This window comes from Topomyia yanbarensis, chromosome 1 (genome assembly GCF_030247195.1).
Source record: "Topomyia yanbarensis strain Yona2022 chromosome 1, ASM3024719v1, whole genome shotgun sequence".
Lineage (NCBI taxonomy): Eukaryota > Metazoa > Arthropoda > Insecta > Diptera > Culicidae > Topomyia > Topomyia yanbarensis.
Window position 1 is genome coordinate 29999425 of NC_080670.1, and position 16590 is coordinate 30016014.

The following is a 16590-nucleotide window of genomic DNA, read 5'->3' on the forward strand; positions in this document are numbered from 1 at the left end:
CATCAATAATCATGGATCGAAAATAAAAACTCGAACTCCGAAAACCAAAAATCAAGTATAAAAAATCGGAAATCGAAAATAAAAAATCTAAAATAGAAAATTGAAAATCAGAGGCCAAAAATTAAAAATCAAAAATGAAAATTGATAATCGATTATTGAATATTTAATATTTAAAATGAAAATGAACATTTTCATTTAAATTTATAGCTACTTTAACGATGCGTTCTTAAAAATGAAGAATAAAAAAGGGAAGTTGACAATTGTAAATTGAAAATTTGGGAATCAAAGATAAAAAAAACGAAAATTTATCATCCAAAATCGAAAACAGGCAATCGCATATCAAAAATTGATGATCAAAAATCGAAAACCGGAAATCGAAACTTGAAATTTAACATGGAATATCGAAAGTTAAAAAGTGTGGATCGAAAATGAAGATGAGGACGGCGAATATCGATAAAACAAAAATCGAGAAATTTAAAATCAAAAATTTGAAGTTGAAAATTGAATATTGAACATAAAACGTCGAACAAGTGAAGTAACAGAGAATCGAAAAGAGAAACTTACACACCAAAAATCAAAAACATAAAATCGAAAATCGATTCTCGTAAAATCGATAATTTAAATTCGGCACTCAAAATCTGAATATGGAAAATCAAAAATGAAAACTCGAAAAACAAATATCAAATGTCAAAAATCAAAAAAGGAAAACAAAAAATTTGAAATAAAAAGTAAATAAATAAAAAATCGAATACGAAAAATGAAAAATAGAAGATCAAAACTCGAAAATTAAACATCAAAAATCGAATATAGAAAAACAAGAATTGAAAATCGAAATTAATACTACAGTAGATTTTATCTACCCCCGATTTTATCAGCTTCATATGAAAATTGTTAGTTGGTAGTTTGATGGGATCTAGCAGACGAACCAAGTTGAATTAGAGTAAATCCTTCCTTGGGCATATATTTCTTATCTTAGAGATCCGAAAAATGCAAAAATAAAAATGTTATTTTTTTTTAAATTTTTCACTGTCCGACCCCCTTAAGGGGAACATAAAGTAAATCATCAGAAAAAGGTTGCGAGGCTATATCTAAGGACCAAAGAAGAATATTTTGAGCTTCGGTTTATTATCCCTGTTTTATCAGCCTAAAATTCGCCAATGGGCTGATAAAAACGGGTTTACACTGTATTCAGTTCCACCACATACATAATATTGTATTGATACGATTTAACAGTATCAGCGTGTGTGACAATGTTGGGCACCAGCTCTCTATGTATTATGATGATAATAGAATCGAAGTACGATTGCATGATATATTTCACCATAACACATGATATGCGAATTGCGGAATCAGAAAACGCAATGTCAAATGCGGCTATCCTAGGCGTTCGTGACATTTCGAGTGGGCTCTTCCTGTACTCAGGCTTGTTATTTGCTCACACAATGTGCACAAAGAGCGAAATACACCGGGTGTATAAAAGAGCAGCACAAGAACAGATCAACCGCACGAAGAGAAACTTGAAACGAAAAAGAGAAAAAGCTGCGAACCAAGAGATGCAGAATTTCGTACAAAGAGTCACCTTGAAGAGACGCTTTTTTGTGCCTACCCTCACTGGCAAACAGGGAGGAAGGCGAATAAAACTCAGATAAAGTTTAACCGAAAGAACGTTTTTAAAATGTTATTTGGTTGCCTTCCCTGCATCCATGTGCGTGGGAATGTGGGATCAAGATGCACACTAAAGAGCCTCTTTATTGCTACTCTTTTATGTGTTCAGCCATTGAGTAGAATGCACGCATGGGAGCAAAACACATCTGAGTGAAGAGGGTTTATTGTTAAAGAGAAGAGCGGTGGTTCGCATGAAAAGGGCAAATAGCGTTTTTTCTCTTCTCTTTATTTGCTCTGAGAAGTATTCCATTCCTGCCTGTACTCAGACCACGCTGTGTACTTATGACAATCAGTCTTCCACGTGTCAGTACTGTGAACACTAGGTAAAACCCTGCGCTGGAATATCTAAAGAAATTAATACCAAAAATAACATGTTCAATTAATTCATAATCGATTGCCCCAGAAAAAAACCAGCACTCTACAAGACAGCAGCAGTGATCAAAGTATGAATGAAAACGGCAACCAAAGAGCGAACCGAATAATACTCAAAAGTTTTCAGACGAAGATAAAAATGCTCCATCACCGCGGAAAGGAATGTTCGCACGCCCCGGTAAAAAGGGTGCAAACAAGTCGATGGACACATGTTAAATATTCACAACAAATAAATAATAGATATTTATTTGTTGTGAATATTTAAAAGGCAAATGGCTTCGTTAAGCTCGCATATCAAGCCGTATCAATTAAACTAATCAAGAAAACAATTTGCTGAAACCTAACAAAGAACGCTCCGCATAAAACGAAACAAACAAGCATAATTGGTCCGCTTTTAATTCATGCACTTTTCGATTTGGTAATCTATTGGACATTAGCAAAAAAACCAAGAACAATTATTGTCTGCAAAGAATAGTTATTCCACTCCACGAAAGGAATCAACAAAAAAGGACCGCTATTCTGGATCGAAATGTGTTAAACTTGGAGATAACGTGTGTTGAGTAAAACAGAGGAAGTGGATTTTTATTGTTGCAAGATTCGTCCATCTGTTCGTGAAGTGAAATATTGAGAAAAAAAATGTGAAACTACCAGCGTTCAATTTCATAATGAGCATGTGATCCTAAGTACTGCTGAAACTTAATTATAGTAGATAGTTATCTGAATGTGATCTTAACTACTGCTGAAAGCATGTTCTATCCTTTCAGCTTTTATTTTCGATCGCTCAATTGTTACACACTAATTATTAGAACAAACGCAGTGAACTAATTGTTCGGCTTGGAAATTGATTACTTTCAATTGTGTACATATATCATTACCGACTTGCTTCTTTGGTGGCAGTCACAACCCACAGACTATCGCGGGCTGAGATCGGCCATTCGATAACGACCTTTGCCCGTACGGGTGCATACAGTACAGAGTGCAGTCCAGCGCAGTTTCGATTGAGTGAGACCACAGGCGCTGCAATTGCTGTGTACTTGTCGATTGGTTACTGCTGCGATGCTAGAATTTATCGGAACGTGGTTAAATACCGATACGAACGGGAGTTCAACCGAGTTTGACTTATGGACTACTTTGTTTCCACTGTTGGTGGGATTTGGATCACGTGTCAAAATGGAGGTTTTATTAAGAGATCTTTTGTGCTGTCAAACGACTAATAATTGGCCAGTCTACTGAATCGATCTGCTAAACAAATGCTGTTCTGAGAAATAATTACCTTACCTTGCAATCTCTAACTCATGATAATTTCATAGGTCGTAGGACATAGGTGTCGCTCTAATGTTTACAAAATCCATATTAAAATGACGGCTTAGAGCAAACTTCTAAAGCGACTCGAACCAAAAAAAAAAGAAATCATCAGAACTCTCTCACAAGACCATGATGGGCATCTCTATTTTTCTACCATCACTCATTAGCTGCGTTCAAGGTCACTATTTCGATTCACGTCCTACCGAACCACAGAACCATCTATCCCCAAAAGCGGCGTTCTGTTTAAGAAAACACTTGCGTCATTTCTAGCGCAAATATAAAAAATCTCGCATCGCCATTATTGGCGAGTAAACAGACCTGCATTCCTTTCGATCCCGTGATGGGGAGTCGTCGGTTGCGATTTTTTGGAAATCTCAACCGCCTTGAAAAAAACACAACTAATATCCGAAAGCATGAGCGGAGCGGTTCTCTGCTAACGAGGTGCGAACGAACCTTTTCCTGACCAGCTCGTCGATTTTCCCTTCGCTATTTTTTTAGCCGCACGGCACGGATATTGCGCCATCCTTCCTGAATAGATTAATACCGACAACATATCAAAAGCGAAATGCGGCAATCTATAGTGTTATTAAAAGCCATAAAATGCAAATTAAAAAACAATCCACCTTGAGGTTTGTGAGCGACCGAAGGGGGGGGGGGGTGTCCAAGCAGGCCAAGAAAACGTGTCTAAGCTAGTTGTGAGGCTCGTTGGTGGTACCGGACAACCCCGCTAGTTGGAATGTCGACGGATTCGAACCAATTTGGATTTGAGTGGAAAATGTTTGAAGTATTACTGAGGCGATACGGTGATACTTGTAAGTGTAACTACTCGATTAGATGTGTACTGAATAGTTGTTCCCTGGAGTCAACCGTGATTTCAAAACAAGTGATAATCCATTGATAACTAGCTTCTGCTAATTAAATTATCGTTCGTATCTGCTTCTGGCTGAAGTGAAGGGGCTTAAAGAATTAATAACAATCATCGCAATCGACGACATGAGATTGCGTTGTGTGATCGGGACATGGGACATACAAAACAAATTTAAATAGTTTGTGACAGTTTGCAAATATTTCAAAATCACCTGTCAGATGTTTCAATTAGCCGCACAAGCCTGCTTAGGTTGATTTTCAATTAAAAATAATTTGACGACAACTCCTTCGACCGGTCGCCGCCGCCGGGTCTGACAGTTCACCCAGAGCGGCCTTCGAATGCAATAAGTTACATGCGTTGTAATTATCAACGGTGGATAATAATTATGCTATGTAGGTAATCGAATATAAAGTTAGCAAATTGTTTACTATTGATTCCGTCGAGTGCAGCGCATGGTCTCTGACTTAGAACTGGTTGTTCGGGTGCTGACCGTAGCCGACGACCTACAAATCCAATACCAGCAAGCGGAACAATCTCCGGCTGTAGTAGTGCTGACAGCTTGTCAATTCGGCTGTAAGCTTTACATGTACGTAGTAAGTTCTAATAAACGGATCAATATGCTTTTTCAGGTCTTCAAACGGGCAACACTCTGATGCTCTAAAATGATTTCGCTATAATTTTTTAAACTGATTAATTTCCAAATAAATGTTTATCTACTTACAGAACAGTACGAAAAATCAAAGGTCCGTGTATGACTAATTCAAGTTACCTGGAAATATAAAAGAAAAAAAAGGATTAGTCAAATTCAATGTCAATAATCGGGGGAAACGGGTCCGGGACCTCTGATATTATTCACTTCTACAAATCTAAACAGCATAAATCAAAACCGCATGATGATCTCATTTTCTGTTAGCAAAATCTGTGATCGCACGGTGCGGTAAGGATCCGAAGATAAAACCAAACGCGGTGTATTTATTTACCATCTTAATCACACATTCGCCAACGATATCCGAACACCAACCAGTTACCGGACAAATAAATAAACAATAACCACAATATCTGCAAGCAACCAACCGAGTAAAAGCTGGGCTGCGCTGCGAAAAAAAGACAAGCGAACACACCCTCATCCAAGCAACAGGGTTGCCGTTTTCACAGATTAGTCTGCCATATGCGAAAAGTGGACCAAAATATTTTTTCGCTGATTTTTGCCATTTTGTGGTTCCAAGTTTCTAGTTTTTTTTAAATTGCACAATGATTTTCATAGATTTTCTTAAATGATAAAAATTTGTCCTTTTAATGTGACAACACTGCCAAGCAGCATATGTCGCGCGAGTCGTCGCCGAAGGCGAATTGCGAAAGCGACCGCGGTCACCACCGATTCCGAGTTGCGCCGATAGGGTAAATATTTGAAATTTGAGCAAACTGTATAGTTCGCCTGCTATTTTGACGCAATTTGCATTAGAGTCGTTTGAAAATAATGATCCACACTCCCTTCCCCCGATAGCCATCCGTTCTGATGGAGGTGGAATCCATAAATCAAAACCAATGACCACTCCTCATGTTCTCATATCGAGTATTAAAAAAAAGCATAGACGGGGAAAAAAACCAAACACGGTTCGACCTTTCGCGGCCGGCCACCCGCTTGGGCGAAAGGTGGTTGGCGGGGAACCAAATTACTATCATTATGATTAGCCACATGGCTGTGGTCGGAACTGTTGGAAAAAATGCTGAGAAATGGCATGACGACTTGCGATGCGATGCGGGGGTGCGCGCATTAGGATGATTAGGATTTCATCACCGCGCGGGAGCCATCGCAGGCGGCCATGGTTGGAAAATCGACGAAACATGGGTCGGCCGATTTCACGCCAACACACGACGGAGCCGGTGTGTGATGTTCGGAAAATGGTTCGGGGTTATGTCAGCGCTGCGAATGGTAATTATTTGGTGTAATTTAAATTATTTGCCAGGGGAAGGAAGAGCAGAAGGAAACAATGATTTACCTAATTCAATTTCCGACCGGTATGTGTGGTAATAAAATATCATGAGAAAAAAAAATGGTTGACCTGAATCGTGCGAGGCTTTTTCTGACTCTTTCGACACACAATTCATACACGAACCTGATCAAAAGCAGTACGAAAAGTAGCAATCAATCCTTGACTCCCGAATGACGCTAATTCGATGGAGGATGGGAAGCTATTTGAGTTTGGTATTTTGAAAGTACCTATTAAAATTACGATTTGTACCTGATGTTGAGAAAGGTGAAATTTACTTTCTCTAACTAATGATGGACTTTAAATTTGGGTTGGGAATCTCAGGTACTAACTCTTCTGCGTATGTATTGCACAAACTTTGTTCGGAATTACAAAAACACAAGATTAGAAGACCAACCAAGTGGGTTTCACAAATGACCTTGACTTGTGATTCCAAAATGGCAATTTCGAATAAGAACTGCTTCCATCGGTAAATCACAACAGAAGAATTGGGAGAACAACTAGCACAAGTTCATTTAGATGTCGATTCAACAATATTCAACATCGTCGAAAATTAGTATGGCATATTTCTGCTTCAAGTTATGAATGTTCTAAAAATTTCGGGAGTACTGGTTAACCATTAAAGGCGCAAATCTTTTTTTTTAAATTTCTTGAAAATTGTTCCATAGCTTCAATACGTTACTATGATAATTTTGAGACGATTTTCGCAAGGTTCAAAACAACACTGCGCATTTAAGGATTAAGGAACTGTTTCTCGTCGTTGACTAGTTGGGTAAAATCCTGTATCTTTTTAAAGCCTTTATTGGTACCACATGCACAATCATAATTGAAATGCTTATAAGTTTGACTCAGGGAAGCCCCTAAGGACTACCGATCTTCTATTTATTCATCAACGATCTCTGTCACCATGATTGTAGGATTGCGCCACGGTGCTGACCTAGAATTATTTAGATTAGCGTCTAAAGTCGGGACATTTTTTGGCGTGTGCTAGCTTGATATCGTTTTGAAAACTTATTACGGATTTTGGAAATATTCCAGAATGATGGAAATTTTCAAACAGAAAAGCTTAGCTCCTACTGTTATGGCATGAAGTTAATTTATGTTATTAATTTTGTACTGAAGCCGAAATGAATGTGAATTAATGAATTTGGAATTTCAGAAACTGTAGATATTTCGAATTTCGTATTCCGATATACAAGTTCTGAATCCCTAATCCCGAACGGTGAATTGTAAATTCTTAATTTCTGGATGCCGTTTTTTGAATTTCCTTTTTCGAATTTCTAGTTTCGTATTTCGAATTCCGAAATTCAAAATCAGAAATACGATATCCGAATTTCGAATTCTGAATTATGAATTTATAATTTCGAATTACAGATTCCGAATTCAGAATTATGAGTTCCGAATTGCCAATTTTGAATTCCGAATTTCTGGATTTTGAATTTAGAAATCCGACACACAAAATCAGAAACCCGATGTCCAACCGAAACTTGAGTTCTTTATTCAGTTTTCCAAATTCCGAATTGTGAATTATTTATTTCTAAATCTTAAAGTTTAAATTTTGAGTTTCGAATTACGAATTCCGAACATCGAATTTCGAATTCCACACTCAGGACTCTGAATGGCATATTGTTAATTCAAATTTTGGATTTGAATTAGGAATCTAGAATTTTGATTTTCTAATACCGAATTTCGAATATTACATTTCGAATTCGAAAATTCAAAATCCGAAACTGTTGTCCGAATTTCGAATTCTGAATTCCAAATTCTCAGTTCCTAATTTAGAATTTTGAAATTCGATTTTTGAATTTGGAGATCCGAAATTCAAAATTAGAATCCTGAATTGCTTGAAATTCGAATTTTGAATTTCAAATTACGGTTTACGAATTAAGAATTACAAATCCCGGATTCCGAAACTCGAATTCCTTACTCCGTATTCCAAATTACGAGTTGTGAATTATGAATTTCGAAATATGAATTTTGAATTTCGAATATGTATTTTTGAATTTTAAACTTCAAATTTCGAATTACGAACTCAGAATGTAGGATGGAGAATTTTGAAACTAAAATTTAGAACCTTAAATTAGAATTTTGAACTTTCAATTTCAATTTCCGTTACCCGAATTCTAAGTTCCTAATTCACAACTCTGAATTCCGAATTTCTGAATTTCGAATACTAAATTTTGAATTTCGAATTTTGAATTATTAATTACGAATTTTGAACAATTTTCAAGTTCAGTATTCTGAATTTTGAATTGTTACTTTCCAACTTCAAATTTTGGATCTTGAACCAGAAATTTTCGATTTCGAATATTAAATTTCGAATTCCGAAATTCAAAATTGAAAATTTTAAATTTCGAAATCCGAATTCTGAATATCGAATTCCGTAATCCGAATTCAAACTCCGTTTTCCAAAACCTCTGAATCCGCATTTCTGAATTGTGAATTTGGAATTTAAAAATCCGATATCCAAAATTAGAAATCCGACGTCCGAATTTCGAATTTTGAATCCCGAACTAATGAATTCCTTATTTCGTATTCAAAATTATGATTCACGAATTATGGATTTTGAATTCTGAATTTTGAAGTTCGATTTACGAATTTTGAATAACGAATTTCGAATTCTGAGCTACTAAATCCCTACTCTGAGTTCTGCATTCTTAATCACGAATTTAGAATTCCGAATTGTGAATCTGTAAAACTTCGATTTTTTGTGAATTTAGAATATTTGAATTTTGGAATCCGAAATTAAAAATCAGAAATCCCATGTCTGAATTTTGAATCCCGATAACGCCTTACGAACTCCGAACTCCTTATTCTGCATTCCAAGTACCTAAGTGCACATTATGAATCTCGAATTTAATATTTCGAGCTTGAAATTTTTGAGTTACGAATTACGAATTTTGAACAACGAATTTAATTTCGAATTTTTCGAAGTAAGTCCGAACTCCGAGTGACTAACGAGTGTCCGAAATTTAAAAAAAAAACAGAAATCCAATGTCCGAAGCCGACTTTTGAATCCCGAATTTCGAATTTAGATTTTTGAACTATGAACTTCGAATTACGACTTACGAATTAAGAATTTCGAATCCAGAATTCCAAAACCCAAAGTCTTTATTTCGTTCTGCAAATTGCGAAATACGAATTTCGACTTTTGTCAAAAATTTCGAATTGTGAATTTCTGAATTGTTAATTTCGAATCCCGAGTTCCAAATTCAGAATTTCGAATAGTGAATTTCGAGCGTCAAATTTTAGATCATGAATTTCGAATTTGGATATTTGATATTTGAAGTTTATATTTTGCATTTTGAAATTTGAATTTCCAAAATTCCTGAACTTTCGAATATTTTATTTTTAGAAACCATGAGTCCTGAATTCCGAATTTTGAATATAGAGTTTCAAATTTTGGATTTTCAAATTCGAGTTTTGAACCTGAAAATCCCAAATTCGATGTCCAAATTTCGTATACCGAATTTTGAGTTTTGAATTTTGATGCATATTTGATATTTGAATATTTTATTTAGAAATTGGAATTTTTGAACCGTCGAATTTTTAAATTTTCAAATCGCCGGAATTTCGAATTCCCAGACTTTCGAATTTTTAAAATTTCGAACGCATTTCGAAATTCAACATGCAGAATCCGATGTCCGTATTTCAAATATGGGTTTTTGAATTTGCGAATATTTGAATACTCGTATTTCCGTATTTTCAATTTTTTGAACTATTGGGCTTTGAATTTTTCAGTTTTCGAATATTAAATTTTGAATTGTTGTCGAGAATTGTGAGATTCAGAATTTTTTATTTCGAATTTTGAAACGTTAATTTTCAATTTTCGAATTTTTGAATATTCGAATTTTTAAATCTTCGAATTTGGAATTCTGAGTTTCGAATTTTGAATATCCGAATTTTCAAGTTTTATTTAAAATTTAAAATAATCGTATTTTTGAATTTACGAATTTTGAGTTCGACCATGTAGTTTAGACTTTAGATGAGCTTGGAATTCTCAATTTTCGAATCTTCCAGCGTTTTCGAATATTCGGGTGTTTGAATTTTCGAATCATACAATTTTGGAATTTCCGAGTTTTGAATTTTGAGTTTTGTATTTTTAATTCAGAATTTTAAATTTGGGCGAAAAACTTTAAATTGTGAATTTTGAGTATTGAATTTTCGAGTTCTCGGAATTCCAAATTTTCGAATGTTTTAAATTTTTAATTTTTACAATTGTTGAATTTTCAAACTTTCGAAAATATAAGTTTCTGAATCTACGAATTTCAAATTTTCAGAAATTAAAATTCCGTTTGAAATTTTGAATATCGAATTCAGGAATATCTGAATTTTAAAATTTTGAGTTTTGTATTGTTTATTCAGAATTTTAAATTCTGCGCGTTGAATTTTCGAGCTCTCAAAATCTCGAATTTTCGTATATTTGAATATTCGGATGTTTGAAATTTCGATTTGTCAAATATTCGAATTCTCAAATTTTTTATCATAAGAATTTTTTAAATGTTCAACTGATAAATTACTGAATTTTCAAATTTTCGAATATTCGAGCTTTTGAATTTACCAGTCCACTAATTGTCGAATTCCCGAATTCCTATGTTTTGAATTTTCGAATCCTCCTATTCTCAAATTTACGAATATTTGAATGTTACGCTTTAAATTTTGAGTTTTGAATTTTCGAATTCTCGAAATCACAAATGTTCTAATATTTGAATGTTTGGAATTTTGAATTATCAAGTTTTCGAATACTTTCTCATATTTTCCAATGTGCGAGTTTTTGGAAAAATGAATTTCCGAATTTTTAATTTTCTAACTCCCGAATTTCTAAATTTTCGAATATTTGAATTTTCGAATGCTTAAAATTTTGAATTGTCGAATTTTTGAATTTACGAATTTTGAGCTTTGAATTTGTTGATTTGAACTCTGAGCTCGAGTATTTTTGAATTTTCGAAATCGCACATTTTCAAATATTGTAATCTTAGAGAAGTTGATATTTCGAAATATCGAATTCTTAAATTTTCGAATATTCGAATTTTTGAAATTGCGAATTATGCAAATTCGGAATTTTTAAAATTGTATTTTTTGATTCAGAATTTCTGAATTTGCGCGTTGAATTTTAAGTTTTGAATTTTGACTGTTGATTTTTCGAGTTCTCGAAATCCCAAATTTTCGAATATGTGAATGTTCACAATGAAATTATGAGTCATCGAATTTTCGAAATCTCAGATATTCGAATTTTTTAAATTTTCAATTGCTGAATTTCCGAATTTTCGAGAATTGAAGATTTTGAATTTACCTTTTTTTGTCAAATTTTTAGTTTTCAAATTCCCGAATTTCTAAATTATTAAATCTTTGAAAATTCGAATTATGGATTTTCCGAATATTCGAATTTTTGAATTTTCGAATTTTGAGGGTTAAATTTTGAATTTTTGAATCCTCTATTTCCCTGATTTTCGTACATTTGAATTTTTCGAATTATTGAAATTTAAAATTTTTAAATTTCCTAAAATTTTAAATTTCCACCTATTCGAATTTTTGAATTTTGTGCTTTTAATTTAGAATTTTGAGCTTTAAATTTTGCCTTTTGAGTTTTAAATATTGAATTTTCGAATATTTGAATTTGTTAATTTTCGACACTTCGAATTTTTGGATCCACGAGTTTTGAATTTTCGATTTCCCAAATTCCCAAATTTTTGAATAATTAAATATTCAAATTTTTGGAATTTCGATTTTTTTTGAATTTCCGTTTTTTATATTTTCGAATTTTCGAGTGAACGAAATAACGAATTTTGAGTTTTGCATTTTTAATTTAGAACTTTGGATTTTGAATTTTGGAGCATGGTCGTCGGTCCACTCTCAATTTTTTCTGCTGAATCTTGGAATTATCTGTTGACGAACAGACAACGGAAAACCATGTCGGACGCTATTTTGCAAATCCAATATGGCGATCCTCGGTTTAGCCGAATTTTTCATGACTAAGTAACTTAAATGTTTTTGTTACGGGCTTGACGAGCAGATGGCAAATATTGATATTTTAAAATCCAAAATGATGACTTCCAGTTTGATAAAATCCATTATAACCCTAACAATATGCATATATTCGGCAGTGTTGACGATTATATTACGGAAGTCGATGTCTAAAACTTTCCGGGTTAGAACCAGTAACTATAACTTTAATAATGAGAATTTTCGGGATGGGGCTGAGGAGTAGAGGACGGAAATCGATGTGTGTCGTCTTGTGCAATAAAATTCTTTATAACCCTCGCGATACGCTTATTTTTGAAGCAGACTTGAGCTGAATCCGAGAGAAATTTATGTCTTACGCAATTTTCAAACCCCCAAACTGTTTTTAAAATAACGTTAGACATCAATTTCTGTCATCCAATCGGAAATCTTACTCCGAAAATACTTTTTTGTTCGGGCTACGGAGATTTTTTTCCAACGGGAATTTGCCTTTTTAACTTTGAAAATGGCGTCAGGCATCAATTTTCGTCATCTACTCGTCAACCCCATTCTGAAATATCCTAAATTACAAGGATTAGCCTCTTTTCATAAAGATAGGTGCTTCCGTCGCAGTGCTAGAAGCTGCTCAATTTTTATCTTCCAATGCTCAATACAATTCTCCTAGAATATTTACAATAGTCCAATTGCGTGGAAAATGTAGCCATAGACAGCCTAAATTGATAAGTTTTATCAATTTTCAATAATATTGCAACATAACGAAGATATATGAAAAATTATTTTTCCGTCGTCACCGTAAACTGTTCCTGGCATCACTGCTTCATCGGAATCCAATCAGACTAATTTCAATAACTTCAGTTCTAGAGCTGGTCCTTGAAACTATTAATACTCAAATGAAAGGCAATAGTCACATTTATTAGCCTTACTTGCTTTTGTGAGCAAATTTTGTCTTAATCAAAAGTTATAGCTATTTAAAAACTTTGTAGTCCACAAACAACATGGACATGAATGGGTTAATCATCATTTTGAGTTTAAAAACGGCGTGTTTAGATTATTAGAACAAAAATCAATTGAACACGCAGTCTTAATCAATCTAGTTTATTAGCATCCCTGGGTATGTGCCTCATCCTTAAACGATCACTGGTTACGCTAGAAAATCTTGAATCCTTTGCTCCAGCGAGTTCTTGGATTATCTACAACTTGTATAAATTGAACAATACTTCGCTATCTATTCGTTAAGAAATAGTTTATATATCTTTTTCAGATTAGAAAATTCTCTGACCCTATGTGAAGGGTTTGGAATCGAATTCAGGTGATTTGCCTGCAGAATACTCCATTTACCAACTACGTAGTTTGAAACTATTTAACCATTCCAACTTCTTTCACGCAGGCATTTCTATTAAGAGAAAAAAAAATTGCAAGGAATTTTTATTATGTGAAAGCTAAAAAAAGCAAGGAAAATTTCAGTACGAAGTTTTTTATGAAAACATTAAATTGACGCAACCCCCGGTTTATCTCGTAACTGGAGGTCCAGTGGACCAAACAGAAATGAACGTAACCCGCATATATTAGGGTAGAGATTTTTGGAATATTTTTGAGTATCTTGCACATCACTAAGCCACATGTGTCCCACTCTAAATCTCAGAACCAAATCTTAGTCATATATGATTTTATTTGGGAACTCTAGTGTGCATTGATGAACGAACAAATTTTCAGTGGGCTTTGTTGACTTCCTTGGGATACATAACATACGTTGGGCCTGATTGCCTTAACACATTGACGTCGTACACAAGCACATTGACAACATCCATAGTTTAGTAAATATTAGTCTAGAAATCTTTAATTATACATATTGATGTTACCACTTAGAAAAGGGTCGATAAAACTGGCTAAATTAACAGCGACCAAATGTCCTTCCCTTGTTTAGAAGTAGCGCTGCTTAGTACCCCCAACAAACAGTTCGTTCCTCTGGTCGTCTTCGCCGGGCCCCGAACAGTTTTTTTTTGTTGTTATTAGCCCCAGAAATATTCAATGTTCAGATGATGCGTCTCGAAATTAGCTGTTTGCGCCAGTTCGTGCGCGCCGGTCAGCTTCAAGCGGTCGGTTCGAAACAAGTTCCATTAAAATATGCCGGCACATATGATTGCACTATTCACTCCGGCGAAGGATGCGGCGGTGGCGGCGTCGACTGACCCTCAAGAGAAGGGGGTGATAATGCAAAAACAACTAAACTTCGCACACTAATCTGTTCGGATCGTCGGGTGCGAAAAAAACCTCCCATTACTAAACTAGGTTAATTGAATCGTGGCGCTACTGATGTGGTTTTTTGAAGTTCTTCGGAAGATTTGATCGGTGGGAAGGGAATGGCGAAGCCACTTGGAATCGAGCAAAAAGTTGTTACTTGCTCGTTGTTCCGAGAGGACGGTTCTCACAGCGCGCTTCCTTTATTTTGATCCGTGGATGCGTGTCCGAGTCGGATAATTTTCCCCATATGCTACACGATGAACGCATTCCATTCAATCGACCCGACCGAGAGAAGAAGATGCATTCCATCGAAGCGCATTGGAATACGTACACAGCCACACATCACAAAACAGCGTCTGGCAGCGATGGCGGTTATGATTTGCGAACATCGTTTCCCGCGATCACAGATCCAGATCATCCGTCACCACCACCATTACTACCCTTGCCCGCCCGATAGTGTGACGGAATGAGTAATTGGACGGGCGAAAGTCTAAACAAACCGGGACCGGTCGACCCCGCCTTCAGACGATTTCCAAGAATGGACAGCGGACTGTGCTGTTAGAATCTAGGTCACCATCGCGGTTTTGTTACTGTTTGATTCTGAAGTCGCCGATGGTGCCAGATCGGATCGCGGAATGTACTAAATTGGTCATATGTCACTGTTGTTGTTACTGGTATTGATTGTATTCAATTTTTAGTTATGCTTGGTAGTCCAAATCTCGAAATGATTGCGTAATTTTTCTCTAAGGTCATTACGAAACAAATTGAACAACAAAGGCTATAGAGTACTTCCCTGGTGCTACAAAACCAGTCACAACAGTGTTAATAAATCTTTTCCATCTTTGATCACGACAAATATGGCTCAGCTTATATATCCTTCTTCAAACAAAAAACGTAGTTATCTAAACTAAGATTCTACTGAAAGCCGCCATCGTGCTGAACGTGGCGATCTTGACATTTCGATGCGGCGTTATCGCTGCAATTTATGTCATGTTAAATTTTTCTCCTGCCTCCAATCGCGTACGATCGATCCACGTTGTATGGTCATTATCTTGATTTATTCGCATGTCAATAAACCGTTCCACTTCACTTTTACGACACGGGACCTCCAAGGTGGACGAGAAGTTACTAATCGTCAACGATCGCACCCGGTTCACCAGAATTTTGTGACACCATCGTCATACATTTGAGAAACGAACCAGATCGCCCCACCAACGTCGCTGGACCAGCGCACCCGAGTCATGTTTCTTTCCCGGATGATGATGTTGATGATGATAGTATCTCTTGAAAATAAATACACTCAAACTCGATCACGTAGAGAACCATTAGACAAGGATAATATCTCTAATTACAATCATAAAGCGATTTTTTGTCTCTGTTCTGTTTCTCCAACCACCATTCCTCGCACGTGTAATAAGAACCTGTTTTATTTCATCTGAATTACTGTTCTTCCCCCTTCTTCTTCATGCAGAGGATAGTGCTAATTAAGAGCTTCTCGTTCGTCGGATCAGTCAGTCAGTCAGGCGCAGAAACCATTAATCCGTACGAGTACAGAGCGAACGAAGAGTGCAACGGATGGCGTAATTCAATCTACCTCCCTCCTGGACATGTTTAACATTTCCAGGGAAATGATCGAGCATGCCGAAATCGAATGAAATCCGAGCTCGCCACTCGGCTGAAATCCGCCGTGCAAATCTTTTTCCGTTGAATTTGGGTATTCTTACTTATTACTCAAGCGCTCCGAGCACGTAGACCCGGGAGCTGGAAAATATGTTTGATTTGCATATTTTTCGCACTCGAGATCGATCGCGCAGTGGCGGCGACGGTCGGCTACTGTTTTTGAGTGTAGCTGGGGTCCTTCGATATGCACACACACGTACATCTCAAATGAGGTTATCGTCGTCGGCGTCGTCATCGGGTTAAGACGGTAGAGTTACGAAACGACTAAGGCCGACCGAGTGACTGACATCATCCACGAGAACACGGAATAAGCGATCCGGGGAAATACTTGAATCAAGAGTGGCGGGCAATTGAGTGGAAGGTTCAATCGACGGTTTGCTTCAAGAACACGGCTGCAATACTTTACGATTCCGGGCGTAACTGGCTGAAGGAGTGTTGGCTACTGACCGACTGTAGTTAGGAGTGATTGTTTTTAAAATACTTCTGTTTTACGATCCGAGGAAGTAA

General features: G+C 36.0%; 1 protein-coding gene and 1 long non-coding RNA gene across 12 annotated transcripts in view; both read right to left on the bottom strand.

The window, feature by feature from the left end:
* LOC131677221 (tensin-1) overlaps positions 1 to 16590 on the bottom strand; it is a 659813-nt gene that overhangs the window by 247108 nt on the left and 396115 nt on the right. The gene's annotated exons all lie outside the window — the stretch shown is intronic.
* On the bottom strand, positions 4649 to 5297 carry LOC131677224 (uncharacterized). The gene is made up of 3 exons (XR_009303305.1): positions 5191 to 5297; positions 4932 to 4979; positions 4649 to 4867 (listed from the first exon to the last, which is right to left on the bottom strand). It is a non-coding gene; the product is annotated as an uncharacterized LOC131677224 (long non-coding RNA).